We start from the raw sequence: 20,044 nt of genomic DNA, 5'->3' as shown, positions 1-20,044 counted from the left end.
TGTATGTTGGTTATGATGATGACAGAAACATTCACAAACAATAGAGAGTTAAGACGCAATGGAAACACAGTAGGCTCATATATGGAAATCCAAAATTATGAGACAAGTTGGGCAATAACAGCTAGACTAGGACTTCTGGCAACAGTGGAGTTGTTCTTTTCCCACTTTAAATACATTTATTATGGGTAAATTATGACCACATTGATTTTACATATATAGCCAAGAAATAAGAAAAGGCAAAGATGATTGAAGAAAGAACTCAAATACAATGTAATAAGCTTCAATTGATGCTGTGTTGGTCTAATATTATGCAGGATTTAGGTGCAAGATGAAGGGGATGGTGGCTGGGGTGTTGCTACAAAATCCTTAAGGTCTTAGAAGATAGAGAGCTATAACTAAGCACTTCACAAAACCTTGAACATTTTACTTGGCCATGAAAAACAAGCTAGAAACATCTCCTATTAACCCAGAGAAGCAGTAACAAAGATTGCTATGTGCCTTGGGATTTACACAAAAAATAAAAATGAATAAATCATTTTACAGATTGACCCCATGCCAATTGCAACCCCAAGCCAATACCATCATCAGATATACAAACAGTATTTATAATGCCCTCTTGATATTCACATTGGCATGGAAATCCCAGGTCAAACAGTTAACATACTACCAAGTTTAAAACAGCCGTATGTAAAGCCACATCAGGAAGAAACCAAAATAATTCTGAAGAGATACATAAATAACCTAGAGCATGTGGAACACACAAACAAAAAATTAATGCCTGTGGAAGATAAGCTTATAAGAAAATTACAAACCAAGTTAGAAAAACATTGACCAGGAAGGGTAGTGAGTAGACATAATACATGAGAGATTTTTAACCCTAAGATCTAGCAATAACAAAATATCTGAAAGAGTATAAAAATGTTTATATTTGCCAGAGAGCTCTAATAAACCATAATGAGGCCATCACGAAAGAATGAGAAATAGTCATATATGAAAAAGCACCAAAGAGAGCTTCAAGAAATGGAAAGCAGTCATTGAGGTTTTAAAATGAATGCATTACTTTAAAAGCAGATTGACATAGCTGAAGAAAATGTTAATGAGCTTGGAGACAGACATAAATCACTGAGAATAGGCATACAAATATAAAGGGATACAAAATGTACGAATGTGGTTAAGAAATTAAGAAACAGGCAGTGGTTATAAAGAACTTACTCATGTTACCAAATACCACCTGTTCCCCAAAAACCCATGGAAATAAAAAAAATTTTTAAAAACCCAGGCAGGATAAAATAAGAAGGCTAAGTGTTTGTTCTGAGGGATTGAACAGAAAGAATATAATTAACATTAGAAGGGATGAGATTTTTTCCAGAACCAAATCCAGCTAAAATATTTTTAATTCAATACAAAAATATAGACTTCTTACTGATATGCATTCAAATATTAGAAAACCATATAATGTAATTCATCACATTAACAGGCCCAATGGAAAATATTTGAGCATATTAACAGATACAGAAAGATCATTTGATCAAATTGTCAATTTATGAGAATCAGAATCTTTGTATAATAGAATAAAATAGAACTGCCTTACCCTGATAGACTGATAATATCAAAATAATCCTGAACTCTGAAACATCACAAGTCATCAGATCAAATGAACATAGAAATAAGGTAAAGATGATTCCTATCAGTACACTGATTCAACATTGTGCTGAAGGTTTTCAGGTAGAACAATTAAAGAAAACAGTAAAGGATCTAAAAAGGTGAAGGATGAACAATCTAAACTGTTATTCACATAGAATTGTCTAGAAAGAAAATCCAAAAGAATATATGTAAAATACAGAAGATGTAATAAGGGTTTAGCAGGCTTGCTGGGTAAAGATCAGCCTATGCCAATCAGTAGTGTTCTAATATATCAACACAACCAATTTAACAATTGAGTTTAAGGAATATCGTTCCCAATTACAACAAAACCCATACAGCATATGTCTAACCTAAATATTCCAGATGTTTAAAAATAAGACTCAAAACATTATGTTTAAGGCTATAAAGATTCTGTATCACAAACATGTTGATTCTCTCAAAATATAAACTAATATTAAATAGCTTTACTTATCTGGAACTTAAAAAAACAACAACAACAAAAAAAACTGATTCTAAAATGTATGTGACCCATAATAAAGCAAGGCTTCTGATGACTTGCCCGACATTTGATTTACTGTAAATCTGTGATTATTAGAAGAGTTTGGCATTGCCCCAGAGATAGGTTAATAGACTTCTGAAGTAGAATAGCTGAAAAACAGATCCAAACATAGAAGGTAACTTGACATGTGACTGTATTGGACATTAATCTTGTTTGCCTTCTCAGAATTCCTGGACCTTTTCCTTTTTTCTGTCTTGATGGGCCAATGGACACCCTCACCCCACCTGTTTGCCCTTTTTTGAATGGGGATAAAGCCTACCACAGAGCATGGAATCTGGCTTCCTGAGACGTTGCTAACAGGCTGGTGATGTAACCCAGATGTTTAAGGGAAGTTAGCCCTGTGTGGTGTGGACATCGATCCATGGCCCAACAGGAGAAAGGAAGTACACAGGTATGTATTCTTCCTCTCCCTCTCTCCTGCAGACAAGTCTAAGGGGTCTATTTTCAATCTTCCCAGGGAAGTCAGAGTGAACTCTGTCTCTTAGAGTTTACTGGGAAGCAGCTAATTAGCCTGAATGACAATGCATTCTATGGTTTGCTTCCCACTTTCCTTACCCCACTACCCTTTCTTTCTCACTCTATTGGCTTGCACTTTGCAAATAAAGTGTTAGCTCCTTAATCCTGGCCCAGTCTTTGCTTTCTAGAGAGTCTAAACTAAGGAGCTACAGATAGTATCACAATAGAGCTTTTAAGAGAAAAATAATCAATAAATGTGCTTTCAGGAAAAGTAAATCCTTATTTTATACCAGACTAAAACAAGTTCTAAATGGTTTAGGATTATTTAAAATCAACATGTAGGCTGAAGAGGAAAATGTATTTTATTAAATCAGGTTAAGCAGTATTTCTTAAATGTGTCACAAAAGGCAAAAAAAAGAGACACGTTTGAAACCATTAATTATATAGGTGAACATAGATACACGAGTAGAGACAGAAAATTTTTGATCAAGAAAGGACTAGACAAAGGACTGTTAAAATATGGGATTTATAGAGAACTTCTCTAACTCAAATGAAGCAAATAAGTGACAGCTTGGAGGGTCAGCCTTGGAAATATCGAGAAGAGGCCAGATTCTGCCTGTGCTCTGAAGAAGAATCAACAGGGTGTCCTAAAGGATGGATATGGGGTGCAAAACAGAGAAGTCAAAGATGACTGTGAGATTTTTTTTTTTTTTTGGCCTGAGTAATTGAAAAATTGAGTTCCTGTCAACTGATTCAGAAGGCTCTCAGTGGAGCAAATGTATGGACCATCAAGACTACAGGTTTAGACATGTCAATTTGCAGACGTCCATTAACAATCTAAGAGGAGATGTCAAGTAGACAACTGGAAATATGTGTCGGAACTACTCTGGTGTAGTCCAGGTTGCACCTGTCCATCTGATGCTGGTTAAATGCTTGGTATTTAAAAGCATGCAGTGAGAAGAGCTCCCCAAAGACATGAGTGTACACACAGCAGACAAGAGATAAAGTTAAGGACTGGGCACTATGATACTCCAACTCTAAGAGGCAGGGAGCAGGAGGAAAAAACAGAGTATGGCATCTCAGAAGCTAGGTTACAAAAGCATGTCAGAAGGAAGTGATAGGTTATGTCAAATACTGGCGACTTATTAAGAAAAACAAAGAGTGATATATGACTCCTGGATTTAGCAGCATGGAAATTGTCAGTCATGTTGAGAACAACACTTTTAAGACTGTAAGTCTTGAAATTAGATAATATCCTCATCTTTTTAAAAAGTTGTATGGTTTATTTAAATCTTTTGTGTTTTCCTATGAGTATTAGCAAAAGCTTCCCAATTTGGATTTTTATTGGCATTCCAATTAATTTATACATCAATGCGGGGGGAGTTGACATCTAAATACTGAGTTTTTCAATCAATAAGCATGATATATTTATCAGTTTATTTATATCTTCAGTTTTATTTAGTAATGCTTTGTGATTTTAAACATACAGGTCTTACTCATATTTTGACATACGTTTCTCAAAATACTTCATATTTTCAATGCTATAAGTGGTAACATTTTATGCAATCTGAATTTTATTTTCAAAATAAATTATCACTTAAAAATAATTCATGGATTTTTTTCATGCAAAGGGAGGAATACATCACTTTAAAATAAATATCTAATAGTACATTATTTTAATATTTTGGTAAAAATACTTGTGATCTACTCTTATATGTGATAATGTTTTTAAATTCCATTTCCAGTTGTCCATTACTGGTATACAAAATGCAACTGGATTTTGTATATTGACCTTGAATCCTATAATCATTTAAACCCACTAATTTGTTCCAGTTTTATTTTCCTAGGTTCATAGGATTTTCTACATAAACAACCAAATGTCTATTGGAAAAGACAAGTTTACTTGCTCCTTTACAATCTGAAATGTATTTTCTTTCTTCTTCTTGCCTTATAGAACATACTAGAAACTGACTGCAATGCTGAATAGAAGCGGCGAGAGTAGACATCTCTTCCTTGTTCCTGGTTCTAGGAAGAAAGCCTTGACTCTTTAGCCATTAAGGGTGTTGTTTGTTGTTAGCCATCGGTTTCTTATGGATGTCTTTTATCAGGTTAAGAAAGTTTCCCTCTATTCCTGGTTTGCTCAGAGGTTTTACTAGGAATTAATGTTGTATTTTATCCAATGCTTTTACTGTTCCATTCAAGATACTCAAGTGCTTTTTTAGTCTCTGATTACAAATCATTATGTTGATTTTTAAATGTTAAATAAACCGGTACTTCTGGAATAAACCATACTCATTAATAATGTATTACTGTTTATTTATTATTGAGTTTTATTTGCACAAATTTATTTACTTATTTTTTCTACATATGTTCACGAGGAATATTGCGTGTAATTTTTCTTTTTCTCAGGATGTCTTGTCTCGTTTTGGTCTCAGAGACATACAGACATCACAGAATGAGTTGGGAAGTATTACTTCCTCTTCAATTTTCTAGACGAATTTTTGCAAAGTTGATATTATTTCTTTTTGAAAGTTTGTTGGCAGTTACCTTGTTGGAACTGATGCCCTCCAGGCCTGGAGTTTTTGCTGTGGGAAGGTTTTTAAAAACAAATTCAACTTCTTCAGAAAAGCAAAGCTAATCAGGTTAGCTATTTTTTCCCTTCAGTGAGTAGTTCACATCTTTCAAGGAAATTGTTTATTTCAACTAAGTTGGCAAATTTATTGGCATAAAAGTATTCACAATATTTCTTATCAGCCTGTTAATCTCTATGGAAGCCTTTGTCAAGTTCTCTATCTAATTCTTAATATTTGTAATTTGTGTTTCCTCCTTTATTGCCTTGATTCATCTGGAAAAAGGATTGTTGATTTTGAATTTTCCAAATAACCAGGTTTTTATTGATTGTTTTTATTTTCTGTTTTCCCATTGATTTTTTCTGTGATTTTTATTGTTTCCATTCTCCTGATAGTTCTGAAGTTCATTTTTTTCTTTATTTTTTAATGTATTAAGGTAGAGACTGAAGTCATTGATTTGAGACCCCTTTTATTCCCCCTAATGTAGGCCCTTAAGGTTATAAATTTCCATCTAAGCACTTCTGTGGCTGCATGCCACAGATTTGGTTTCATTTTCATTTTGTAATCATTCAGTTCAAGATACATACTTTTTCATTTTCTTTTCCATTGCCTCTTTGACCTAGGTGATATATGGAAGTATGTTATTTATTTGTGCTATTCAAGGATTTTCTAAATATCTTTTAGTTTTTTTATTTCTACTGTAACTATACTGTAATCACAGGACATACTTTTTATGATTTGAATCCTTTTAAGTTGGAGATTTACATTATGGTCCAGAAAATGGTTGATCATTAAATATTCCTTATACTCCTAGGGAAAAAAAAAGTGTAGTCCAACTTTGTTAGTCAGAGTCTTCCATGAACATCAATTAGGTTAAGCTGGTGGATACAATGTTGTTCAAGTCTCCTATACCCTTACTGATTTGGCGTTTACTTGTTCTATCAATTATTAAAAGAGAAGTATGGCTTTATCTACCTCTCCCTGGTGTTCTATCATTTCTTGCATCATATGCTTTGACCTGTTATTATCTAGTTCATATAAGTTTAGAGTTACTATTTCTTCTTGGCAAATTCATACTTCTGTCATTACTACAAAATCCTCTTTTTTCCTAGTAAAAGAGGATCATTACCTTTTGCTCTGAAATCTACTTTTTCTGATATTAGTATAGCCAGGTCAACTTCTTTTGAGAAGCTGGTACTGTAGTATTTGTTTTCTATTTTTACTTTTATTCTATGTGTGCTTTTATATTTAAAGTGAGTTTCCAATTAGCAAAATATAGTTGGGTCTTCATTTTTAAAAGATCCAAGTTGTAAATTTCTGACTTTTCATTGAGATCTTGAGACTTTTACCTTTAATGTGATTGTTGCTCTCCTTGGACTAAATCTTCTCCCTTGTTCTTTGATTTCCATTTGTTCCATACGTCCTTTGTTTCCTTTTGTCTTTTTTTGCCTTATTTTATATAATTTGATTATTTTTATAAGGCCTTTTTATCTCCTTTGTTTTCTTGTTACCTCTAATTCATTTTTTTATCGTTTTAATCATTGCTTTACGGTATATAGTGTGCACCTTTGACTTATGAAAGTCTATCTAAAAAGATATTATACCATGTCACATACAGTATACAAACTTCTCAACCACATACTTTTATTTCTCCATACCTAACTTTTGTGCCATTGCCGTCCTACACTTGATTTATACAGAGGCTTCTTGACTTACAACAGGGTTACATCCCAATAAAATCATAAGTCAAAAATGTAAGTTGAAGATGCATTTAACACTAGCAACACAGCAGATGTTACCTGACTTACCATGGTCCACTTTATTTTTTATTTACTTATTTATTTTTTTGAGAGACAGTCTCACTCTGTCACCCAGGCTGGAGTGCAGTGGCGCGATCTCAGCTCACTGCAACCTCTGCCTCCCGGGTTCAAGTGATTCTCCTCCCTCACTATGGTCCACTTTAAAATTTGTAAACTTCATGATGATGCAAAAGCGATACATGTTCAGTAGAAACCATAATCCCATTGTAAGTCGTAAGGAGCTCTTCAAATTATGATGGGTTTACCTCTTTATAAGCCCATCTTAAAGTAAAAATTTCTCAAGTCAAACCATGCTCAGTCAGAAATCATCTGTACATATTGTCTAAACCTCAGAGTACATTGTTATTATTTTTGCTTTAAATGGTCAATTTTCTCTTTAAGGCATTTATTTAATAAGAAAAACATCTTTCATGTTTACTATTTCTGGTTCTTCATATTCTTTATGTAAATTTGTATTTCCCTCTGGTATCATTTTCCCTCTGCCTAAAGGAATTCCTTTAATATTTCTTATAATGTGGTCTGCTGGTGATTCATTCTTTCAACTTTTCTATGTCTGAAAAAGCTTATGTTTCATCTTCATTTCTGAAAAAAACTTTTTTCTGGATATAGAATTCTAGGCTATTTCTTTTAGTACTTTAATGATGTCTTCTACTTTTTTCTTATTTGTATTGTTTCCAGTGAAAACCTTCTCTCACCTTTTTCTTTGTTTTTATGAATGTCATGTATCTGTTGTCGCTTGCTGCTTTTAAGTTTGCATTTTACCACTAGCTTTTTACCACTGATTCATAATAATTTGGTTATGAAATGCCTTGCTGTAGTTTCTAAAACTTGAAGTTTGTTGAACTTTTGTATCAGTGACATCATGTATATATACACACACACGTATATATACACACACACACACTGTTATGTCCTTCCTACTCTGCATTTTTATAACCTTATGATGTCAATACAGAGTCAGCACTAAAATACAGTAAAACAATTTTCGTATTTTCTTCCATGAGGTCTCCAAAACCTCTAATAGCCTGATGTGTATTTGTCATCTTTTATAAAAAGTGGCCTCTCGGCTGGGCGTGGTGGCTCACACCTGTAATCCCAGCACTTTGGGAGGCCAAGGCAGGCAAATCACAAGGTCAGCAGTTCGAGACTAGCCTGGCCAACACGGTGAAACCCTGTCTCTACTAAAAATACAAAAAATTAACCGGGCGTAGTGGCAGGCACCTGTAATCCCAGCTACTCGGGAAGCTGAGGCAGGAGAATCGCTTGAACCCGGGAGGCGGAAGTTGCAGTGAGCTGAGATCGTGCCACTGCACCCTAGCCTGGGGGACAGAGTGAGATTCCCTCCCAAAAACAAACAAACAAAAAAAAGTGGCCTCTCTGAATAACAATTAATCCTTCAGTTCCATCATTTTTACCTCTCCCCATGTCAAAATTTGGAATATTCCAAAGGGATATTTTACAGGACAGATACAATGACTATCTTGCTAATAATATCATTTCACGTAAACTTTTGTTGTTAGCTGAAAATGGTTTCATATTTTACACCTTGGTGCAACATTTGTAAATGAGAATGGGACTCCTAGAGACACCATTGTAGGAAGTTTTATTTCCATAAACTATCATAAATAAGATAATCCTAAGAATAGGATTATCAGGGACAAAGTGTAGCTGAAGGAGAATATATCCGCACATAGAAATTCTTTTATAATATAAGCAAATATCTAGGTCTTTGTATAAGGTCAGCTCTGTACAGCATAACTGAATTATTTTAAAGTCTTCATGACAGACTACTAAAGAAGTGAAAACTCATTAAATGCCGCTAGTTTAAGTCTTTGTTTTTATTTGTGAATGGACATTGGGCTAGGGCAGGGTAAGAATGCCTGGCAAAAGTTTGTGGAAAATGCTCAATGATTCTCCATGTTTACCTTTAATGAAATTACCTTGAGCAGCTCAATAATCATCATTTTAGGTTCCCAATCCCCTGAAAAAGTATGCATTCCACTCCCCTGTGTTGCATCATCTTCTTCTCTTATGACCCTATTAACAATGACAGCTAATTAAACCCATCATCTCTTAAAATAATAAGCACCCTCAAATCTACTACATTATCTCTAGGAATCAATAGACCAAAAGGTTTACTGGAATGCATTGTTTTTCGAGGTGAACAAACACAAAGTTTCAGGAATATTTTCTCCTACTGAAAATAAACAGGCTGTCACCACTCACTCATATTTTAAAAATGTCATCCCAGATTCTTAGATGATAATTCCATGCTTTTTTCCCCTTGAGCTTGTAATAATGAGTCTATAAAATGTAGCCTATTGCCTCACATATGTACTTTGAGGCTAAATTATGTCATAATCACACCATAATAAAGCTTATAAGCAGCTCTTTTGGGAATTTAGATTGAACTCTTAGGTCAGATTTCTCAAGCTGCAGAATAATTATCTTGTGTAGTTAAATGGTATAACCAGTATTCACAGACCACATTCATAGAAAAATGACATTAAGTGTCCCTTTCCTATGCTTTTGTCTCATGACTTTCTTTCATCCTTTTCTCTTAATTTGGGTATTTTTTCCCTCCAGATGTCTGGTGATCTCTGTTGTATGATAGTCCCTACAACTTGAGGTTTTAGAATTTAGATATGTTTTCTGCATCTAAAGTTTTTCTGTTTCTAAAATTTTCTATAAGTTTTCCAGTTAACGCATCTTATAATTTTTCAGTTTGGGCTTTGCTTAAATATACACTTAAGGGTTATATGTCTTGGCCATTCAACCCATCATATAATTGCCCAGTTTGGGCCTCACTTAAATATGTACTTAATCTCAAAAGAGTGGATGGCACCAGGCTCAGCAAACTGTTTTTACAGTGTTCTGGACTAACTGAGAATGACTGTGTTTCTAGTCATTATTATGATTATTACCATTTACTCAGTAATAACTATGTCATGGTGATATATACTTTATTATAATACCTCATTTGATTTTCAAAAGAACATGATTAGGCACTATTATTCTGCACTAATATAAGCAAATTAAAGTGTTTACAACTACAGGAAGTCCTCTAGGACTGTTAGATTCAAATGCAATGCTCCTGGGGTAATGGACCATATTAGTTCTGGCCAGACCTGCTTCCACAAATCTACTTAACAATAATTCATGAAGTAGAATCAGGAAGAAGCTGCTCCAGTGTAGTTTAATAGTTTCCACCAACTTCTGGAGTCATGCAGTCAGAGAGAGATGCTGTCTTCCAAATCTGTGGTAAGGCTTCAGAAAATTTTCAGAGTGATACATTGTGAAATTTTTGTCTTTTAAGAGTCATAAGCAGAACAATGGGTCCATGTATCTATAAAATTACAATGATTCATTATTCAGTGGGGGGGAAAGTCTTAGAGGACATTTTGTAATTGATTAGTATATGATTCATTTTAAGCTAACTTGGCCCCCAAACACTTGCAAACTACTCTGGCAGCTTACAAAGTGATTTGATGTCAAAGGGTGGACTAAACAGGCGTGGGGAAGATAAATAGAAAAAGAATTAATCATGAAAGCTGAGCATGAGTAACAGCAACATATTAGGCCCAAATATTCTTTATACTGTTGAAAGACCTAAGAAAATGCATTGAGACAGACTGTGAAACAGTGACTTTATGTAGAGTTTATAAGATGGAGTCACATCTTTGTCACTATCTTTGCCTACTTGTTTTAAATGATGGATCACACAAACACACACACACACACACACAAACACACACATTCTCCAGGCTAGTAATTCTCACCTGACAGTGATAAGAACACTATGTAGGAAGAATATGTTTTTTACAGGTGTTCTTACAGTTAAATATTTTTGAGAGAAAGTGGGGGAAAATAAGAACAAATGAAAGAAAATGTTAGCTGATGGAGGAGAGAGTGCAAAGAAATTTAAATGTGAGTAGCATCATTGCTCCCCACCCCCAAAAAACAAAGAAAGTAGCTGTCACCCTGTATGGTATGCAGAAATCCTCTAACAACTTGCAGAGAATGAAGAATAGTTGCTTCTGGATCAATGCACAGTCATTTAATGGGTCTATCAAGCTGACAGTGGGAGTACCAAACCTGATACACATGAATGCCCAAGAAGAGTGTCTCTGGATGTCAGCCTTCTGTATGTCAATGAAACAAGACTACAGGGGTATCAAAGCATGCTCACAAACCACTAGTAAGCTTGTTCCTGCTACAATAACAGGCCCAAAGGCTAACGACAGTCTACTCTTTAAAATTTGGACTGTGGTAGTAGTGACCTTTAAGGCACTGACCCACACCTACTGGGCATAGCAGGCAAAATAATTGAGCTGAAACACAAGAGGAGCTTGCATTGCATTCAACAAGAAGGTAGCATTTGTTCAAGTGGTCACAATTATTTAACTTTGGGCTTATTTTTGTGTACCTGCTCTCTGCCAGCTGGCATGAATGTGTTACGATGGCCATTAGGCATCTGTGGAATGGTCAGTCATCTTCATAATGAAGTCCTGCAAAGGGTCAGGATGCCCATGGTGCTAATTTTTATAGGTATCAGCTAAATGCTTTAAGTTCTATTGTTTACAACAAACATGGAATATTTACTTTGTGGAATTCTTTAAATGGTTTCAATTTAAATAATTCCATAAAGTATTCTATGAATACTATGAATCATATACTAATCAATTTATATAAATTGTTTATATAAAACAATTTATATTATATATTATAATATATAACAAATTATATATAAAATATAATTTATATATAAAATAAAATTTATAAATAAAATATAATGTATAAATAAAAATACAATATAAAAAATTATATATTGTTTATATAAAACAATGTTTTTGTATAGTAGTTAAAAAGAAACATATTACCTGATAATAACAGCCTGTGATGTTAGGAAAATACTTTGTATGTTAAAGGCATGGAATGAATGGATCTTCATCTTTATATCCTTCTTAGTTACTCAATAACTAATATATTGCACTTTAAATCACAGACCAAACATCACATTCAGTTATCCTATAGCACTGAAAAATATCTATAGATCAAACTACTTCCTCTGAATTATAACAGGTTCCCATATAAAAAACATGTTGTAGCACAGTCCATCAACAAAATGTTTCTTTTACATTCCCAACTTACAGTGGGATTACATCCCAATAAACCCATCATAAGTCAAAAATATTGTAAATTTAAGATGCATTTAATGCTGACAACACAGCAGATTCCCTGATTTACCACATTCACATTGTAAGAGGTTAATTATTCTCTGGAAGGGCTTGATTACCAATGCTAAAATACTATTTATATATCTGAACTTTTGATCAACAAATATTCACAGTTTGGCAATGATCTTGCCAGTGTCAGTAATATACTGTCAGTGACAAAAAAAAAAAAAAACTGAAATAAATTATCAGGCTGTAGAGGGCTTGGGAAATGTGTCTGGTTCTTCCTGTGTTTTAGTCACATGGGTTCCTGCACAGTGTTTAAACTCTCTGGAAAGCATCACTGAAATACTGAATTACATCATCCGTGCTAGTGATTTAAGTGGAAATACCTCGCTCTTTAGCAGATGGCATTGTCTTTGTTTCCCACCCACTATGTGAACCACTTGATCTTTCTTTGCCTGTCTCTTTCTTTGACAAACATATAAGAGATGACAGGATCCATAAAAATAGCCACACTTGTACGCACATAATCCCACTTCTGAGAATTTTAGGAAAACAGATCAGCCTAAGCAAAACCTAATTTTTATGAACATACTTATGTACTTATATAATGAAAATACACACACACACACACACTCATGCACCCTTGTTCTAGGCATATATATATATATATATACACACATGCATATGTAATATCCAATAATAGGGAAATGTATTTTATCAGTTAAGATATATAAACCAGGTACACTATTAAATATCTATTAAAATTATTCTCATGCAGACTATAGAAATTGGAAGGTTGATTCCATTTTAAGTAAAAGCAGAAGGTGAAGTGTTATACATAATACCTATGAAAAACGTGCCTCATTTTTAAATTTACAACTGTTACACAGGCTCTGAATCCAGGCTACTTAGATGTCAATTCTGGGTCTAAAATTTCCTCTCTGTAGGTTCTTAGACAAATTACCTATCCTTCCAGGGCTTCATTGTCCTCAGCTGTAAGCAAGGAGCTAGTACTACACAGTATTATACCTTGTTACAAGAGTTAAAGATGATGCTACCTGTGAAGCACTTCATGGAATAACGGTCATAAAGCCAACTCATAATCAACCTGTACTTACTACCTTTTTCATTAATCAGTAGAAGAGTTGCTCTCCCATACCTCACGGACATGCCATAAGAGTACATCAAAAGGAAAGAATGAGCTTGAATTCTGAGTAGGAAAGTTGCTGGATGCATGACGACTATTGTTCTCAGAGTGGGATTCATGGCTTCGACGAAGGAGATTTCTTTTCACAGGTCCATATTACTTAACATAAACGAGATTAAACAATCCAATGCAATAGTATATCTGAGCGAAATAAATAATCAATTCATATCATTAAGAAAAGAATATGTCCCCCATATACACAGTTGACTTGTACAATGCTAGCATCAATAAGAGAATTTAGGTGGAAAACACTGTGAGTATTAACTCAAATATAAAAGTCTTATCTGACTTTTGCTGAGTGTCCACTATAAACAAATATGAATGGTGTCTCTCCTCTTGAAAAGCCACATGGTTTTAAAGGTTAGTTAAGCATGACAAAGAGAAAATGTCTAAGTTTGGGAGGCTTCCAAGAGATGCCAATAAATCCCCACATCTGCTCTATTATCTCAATTGCACCAAGAAACGTTCTCTCTATTAGTTAATTAACTTTAAGAACGAACCAGATTAGTTTAAAATGCAATTTAAATGCAAGCCTATAAATTGTAAGTAAAACTGTATGCTGTTAGTATAAAATTTTCAAAATATTTAGGGAGAGTGGACTAGATTTCAAAAGACACATGTTTCATGGGAGACTGATAAATAGACGCAGATTTATTCCAATGGTGAAATTTAAAATATTTTAATTAGCCCTACAGTCACAGTGATTTAGAAATCTAAATAAGAAAATAGTATGTACTCATTGTAGATCATTAATATGAGATTTCCTCTTTTATGTCTCAAAAGTCAATAAAGTTTGCTTTCCTAATAGCAAGCTGATTCATTGACAGAGTAATAAACATTAAATGTAAATGAGGAATTTAAGAGTCTCAAAAACTGCTTAAAGCACTGCTTTTTTTAATTATTATTATACTTTAAGTTTTAGGGTACATGTACACACTGTGTAGGTTAGTTACATATGTATACATGTGCCATACTGGTGTGCTGCACCCATTAACTCGTCATTTAGCATTAGGTATATCTCCTAAAGCTATCCCTCCCCCCTCCCCTCACCCCACAACAGTCCCCAGAGTGTGATGTTCCCCTTCCTGTGTCCATGTGTTCTCATTGTTCCTTTATAAATTCCTACAAAGCTACTGATACTGTGTTACTCTAACATCAGTATCAATATCAATATTTAGCATTCATCAATAGCACTTTTAATATTAAAATTTCTTTAGTCTTGAACTTATGTATCGGTATGGAACAGGGGCTTATTTAAATGTATTTCTTTTTTCTTTTTTTTTTTTTTGAGACAGAGTCTTGCTCTGTTGCCCGGCCTAGAGTGTGGTCTTGCGATCTCGGCTCACTGCAACTCCGCCTCCTGTGTTCAAGTGATTCTCCTCTCTCAGCCTCTGGAGTAGCTGGGATTACAGGCATGCACCACCATGTCCAGCTAATTTTTATATTTTTAGTAGAGACAGGGTTTCATCATCTTGGCCAGGCTGGTCTTGAACTGCTGACCTCAAGTGATCCGCCTACCTTGGCCTCCCAAAGTGCTAGGATTACAGGAGTGAGCCACTACGCCCAGCCTAGTGAATTTCTTAATTATAAATCAAATTAATGGCTTTATTCTCATTAGTCATCTGTCATTATCAAGCAAATGCCTCATTAATCAAAAGAAACCTAGAAAAGTCAGCTTAAAATTCATTTTTTCTTGGGGGGGATATAATTTCAAAAGATGGGAATATTTTTTAAAAGTGCCTAGATGCAATGCTTATAATTTTAGGCAAAGCATGAACTACCTTGGATTCTTTCAACAATACAATACTCTAGTAGACCAAGCTTTTTGATTGACCTTGTCATGCTGGAGAGTGGAAGGGGCATCTAAGGGATTTGGGGTACAGATGGAATTTGATATTTAAAAATGATTTATTTTAACAAAATGTTCTTTCTGATATCTTTGTTCAATCTCTTTCTTTTGCTACATAAATCTGTTTTTTTTCCTACTTCTGTCATCAACGTCATTAGAGAACAGATGGAGATCAAGGTATTCAACTTAGACTTGAAGGCATGTATTAAGCTATCACTCAGATTTCCTTCCTTCAGATAAAATTTCTCTGCTTTTAATAGATAACTGATAAGCTTTCTAAGAGGCTGAAAGTGATGAAATTCAGTTTAGATCTCTGAAACTTCTGGTTTATTCCCTTTTCAAATTTTCTTCGAATGCTTTTCCATCATAAGGGATATAGATTTCTTTAGTATAGTGTTAATAGTTTTTATTTGAATTACTAGTATTGATGTGAACCTAAATAATTAATATTTAATTTTGTATATGGTACAGTCTACATACTGCCTCTAAAGACATTAAAGAACTAATGGAAAGTGCATTTTAGAAAAGTAGAAAGAAAAAGCAAAATAATCAACATTTGGGGATAGATAAGGTATGAATATTACATCTTGCCTGAGATTTGTTGTGAGGTTCTTAGTATTTAAGTATAAAGTATCAGGTACTATATATTGAATAGATGGGTTCTGGGGAAGAAATCAAAATGAAGCAAAGGAAGTAATGATTGTATCTTAAAGAAAAATTAATATATTTATATTTATTTTTATTTTTTTAGAGACAGGGTCTCACTTTGCCGCCCAGGCTAGCGTGCAGTGGCACAATCACTGCAAACATAGCTCACTGTAGACTTGAACTCCTGGGCTCAAGTGATCTTCCTGCCTTGGCCTCTCCAAGTTCTAGAATTACAGGCATGAGCCATGACATCTGGACCCAAAACAAGAATTATTTTAAAAGAATTATTGATTTTAAAAGATAGTCTTCTCCATATGATAAACACCCATTGTAAATCTCTTTCTCAAGAAGCTATCACAGATATCATGCGGTATTAGTCAGCAATTGGTTGCATCACTATATTCTCACAGCTTTTTGCTAATTTCCTGAGAAGTTAAACTGAATTAGGTGTTCAGTAGGAAGCATCCCTCCCCTTCCTTACCAGGCACTGGCTGACTCTGGGGTGTATACCACTGGCCATTCTTGCCCTGCAGTGTGACAAACCCCAGGTCACTGCTTACTGGGCCAAGCTTTATGGGTCCTTGTATTTGTCAACACATCATACCAGACACCAAGGACTACTTTAGAAAGTTATAAAGAATCTCCCTTTAGTCGCTGCCTCCAAAACATCCCTTATAATTACTGAATCTCTCCCTACCTGTCACCACCACTAAGTCTCCATTAGGTATTCCAGCTGTAGGAAGGTTTGCCTTTAGAATTATTTAGCACTTAATATTACTTTTTTTTTTTTTTTTTTTTTTTTAGACGGAGTCTCACTCTGCCACCCAGCCTGGAGTGCAGTGGCATGATCTCGGCTCACTGCAACCTCCACCTCCCAGGTTCAATCGATTCTCTTGCTTCAGCCTCTCAAGTAGCTGGGACTACAGGCACATGCCACCATGCCTGGCTAATTTTTGTATATTTAATAGAGACATGGTTTTGCCATGTTGGCCAGGCTGGTCTTGAACTCCTGACCTCAAGTGATCCACCCGCCTCAGCCTCCCAAAGTGCTGGGATTACAGACGTGAGCCATCATGCCTTGCCTAATATTACTTTTTAAGAAGATGCTGGATCAAGAGATGCAGTGAACTGCTTCCTGCCTGACATACTGAATGGACGTCAGGAGATCATAGTCCTTTTTTTGGAAAAACAAAACAAAACAAAACAAAAGATCTGGAACAGCTGCACCATATATTTCAACAAACAATCCAGAAGTGTAACCGGCCACACAACCATGACTCTGTAACTGAGCACACACACATTACACGTTATACTGGGCAGATGGATGATATACAACGTTGAATGAAGCCGTGACACATTTGCTTTTTTTTTCCCTTGGAGAAGATAAATCTTTCCTGCATCTCAAAGTAACTCATTTTGACTACAGTGTGAATTATGGGGTAAAGAGTTAGGCAAATGCCAACCCAAAAACGACTGTCTATGGCAAAACTGCTCTCTAAAAGACTGTGTCACTCACACAAGCTGCATAGAAGAGAAGCCATTTTCCTGTCTATTCCATGTTCAGGACAACATCTCCCCTATTTATACAACTAACTAATTTATCTATACAACTAAATAATAGGTGTTTCTCAAAATCTAGAGGTTTTGTGTTTCCAAGAAAATCATCCTTTGGGATCTTACTCCAAACTCATTCTTAATGCTTAATGGACTATTTATTTTGAAATGTATCAATACTGCTTGGGTTTGCTTGATTTTTTTACTTATTCTTTTATACCTACTCTACATACACATACATTTATTAAATTTTTAGTTTTTTTTTTTTTTTTTTTTTTTTTGAGACAGCGTCTTGTTCCGTCACCCAGGCTGCAGTGCAGTGTTGCAATCACAGCTCATTGTAGTCTCAACCTCCGAGGCTCAAGAGATTCTCCTGCCTTAGCTTCCTGACAGCTAGGACTACTCAGGTGCACCACCATACCCAGCAGGTTTTTATTTTTATTTTGTAGAGATGGGTTCTTGCTATGTTGCTCAGGCTGGTCTCAAACCCATGGCCTCAAGCAATGCTCCCACCTTGGCCTCCCAAAGTGTTGGGATTACAGGCCTGAGCCACCACACACAGACACAGGGATTTTAAACATAGAAGGAGTCTGAAAAATAAGAGTCAGAGGGACAGGATGTGAAAAAAACTACAGTGGCCATTTCTGGCTTTGAAGATGGGAGGCAGCAACAAACCAAGGAATGAGGATACCCTCCAGAAGCTGGAAAAGGCAAGAAAACAGATTGCTCTTTAAAAAGAAATGCAGATTGGGAGCAGTGGCTCATGCTTGTAATCCCAGCACTTTGGGAGGCCAAGGTGGGCAGATCACTTTGAGCTCAGGAGTTCGAGACCAGCCTGGCCAACATAGCAAAACCCAGCCTCTAATAAAAAGAAAAAAATTAGCTGGGTGTGGTGGTGGGCACCTATAATCCCAGCTACTCAGGAGGCTAAGGTAAGAGAATCACTGGAACCCAGGAGGCGAAGGTTGCAGTGATCCGAGATCATGCCACTGCACTCCAGCCTGGGTGACAGAGCAAGACTCCATCTCAAAAAAAAAAAAAAAAAATGCAGAAATGCAGTCTCGCCCACACATCCACTTTAGCCCATTTCAGACGCATTTCAGATGACTAATCACCAAACTATAAGATAATAAATTTGAGTTGTTTAAATCTGTTAACTATATGAGAATTTGTTAAAACAGCAATAAAAAACTAATATAACCACAATTTATTATTTTGGCGATGTATACTCTGGGTTATACTTAATTTGTACCTATCATGAAAAAGGCTTCTAATCAACATGTTTGAAATCTTTTTTTGGTGGAAATGTGTACACTTCTGTTCAGTATGCACAGCATTTATAAGACAGAAATGTTTAACAATATGACATGTAAATCTTCAGCTTTAGGACAGATAGTATCAAAGTTTCCCAAACTGGTTTGACAAATTTATCTGGCATCACTGATCCCATTTATCTGGCATCACTGATCCCATTTATCTGGCATCATTTATTGCTAAACCATCTGATATGATTTGGCTATGCTTCCACTCAAATTGCATCTTGAATTGTATCTCCCAGAGTTCCCACGTGTTGTGGGAGGGCCCCGGGGGGAGATAATTGAATCATGGGGTCTGGTCTTTCCCATGCTATTTTTGTGATAGTGAGTATGTCTCATGAGATCTGATAGGTTTATCAGGGGTTTCCGCTTTTGCTTCCTCTTCCTCTTTTCTTACTGCTGCCATGTAAAAAGTGCCTTTCACCTCCCACCACGATCCTGAGGCCTCCTCAGCCATGTAGAACTATAAGTCCAATTAAACCTCTTTTTCTCGCCAGTCTCAGGTATGTCTTTATCAGCAGCATGAAAACAGACTAATATATCATCCTTACCCCATATTTTTAACATGGCTGATTTTTGTTTGCAACGAGGCTACCCTTCCCATGGGCTGCTCCTAGTTAATGACTAAGGGTGGCATAATACTGAGGTAGACACAGGACTCCTCTGGCAGCCAGCTTTGGCTTGAATACTCCCCTTCATCTTTGCCCACCATTCCTGAGATGTTTGAGTCTAAGTCACTTCCATCCAAACTTTGTCCCTCTGGGTTTCACTAACTAAGGGTGACAATCAGAGATGCATTCTTGGTCTGACTGCTCTCCCAAGTTTCTTTGCCTCTGTATCCGTGTCCCTCACACAGGCATTTTCTGTGCAAACTACTCATAAATTTAATCTCATCCTGAAATGTTTTCAGAGGATGTGGACTAGTCCAAGTGGTGCCAAGAGTGGTCTGAGATAACAGGAAGTAAGATGGGTATTTGGGACAGGTGCAAATGTGAGATGGAACATTTGAGGTAGCATAAAATAGCAACCGGATTATTAAAGATTACACCAGTGGGCTGGGTGTGGTGGCTCACTACTGTAATCTCAGCACTTTGTGAGGCCGAGGTAGGCAGATCACGAGGTCAGGAGATGGAGACCACCTTCACAAAGTGAAACTCCATCTCTACTAAAAATACAAAAAATTAGCTGAGCATGGTGTTGGGAGCCTGTAATCCAGCTACTTGGGAGGTGGAGGCAGGAGA

This window comes from Pongo abelii, chromosome 8 (genome assembly GCF_028885655.2).
Source record: "Pongo abelii isolate AG06213 chromosome 8, NHGRI_mPonAbe1-v2.0_pri, whole genome shotgun sequence".
NCBI classification, from domain to species: Eukaryota; Metazoa; Chordata; class Mammalia; order Primates; family Hominidae; genus Pongo; species Pongo abelii.
This window is presented reverse-complemented; position numbering follows the sequence as displayed.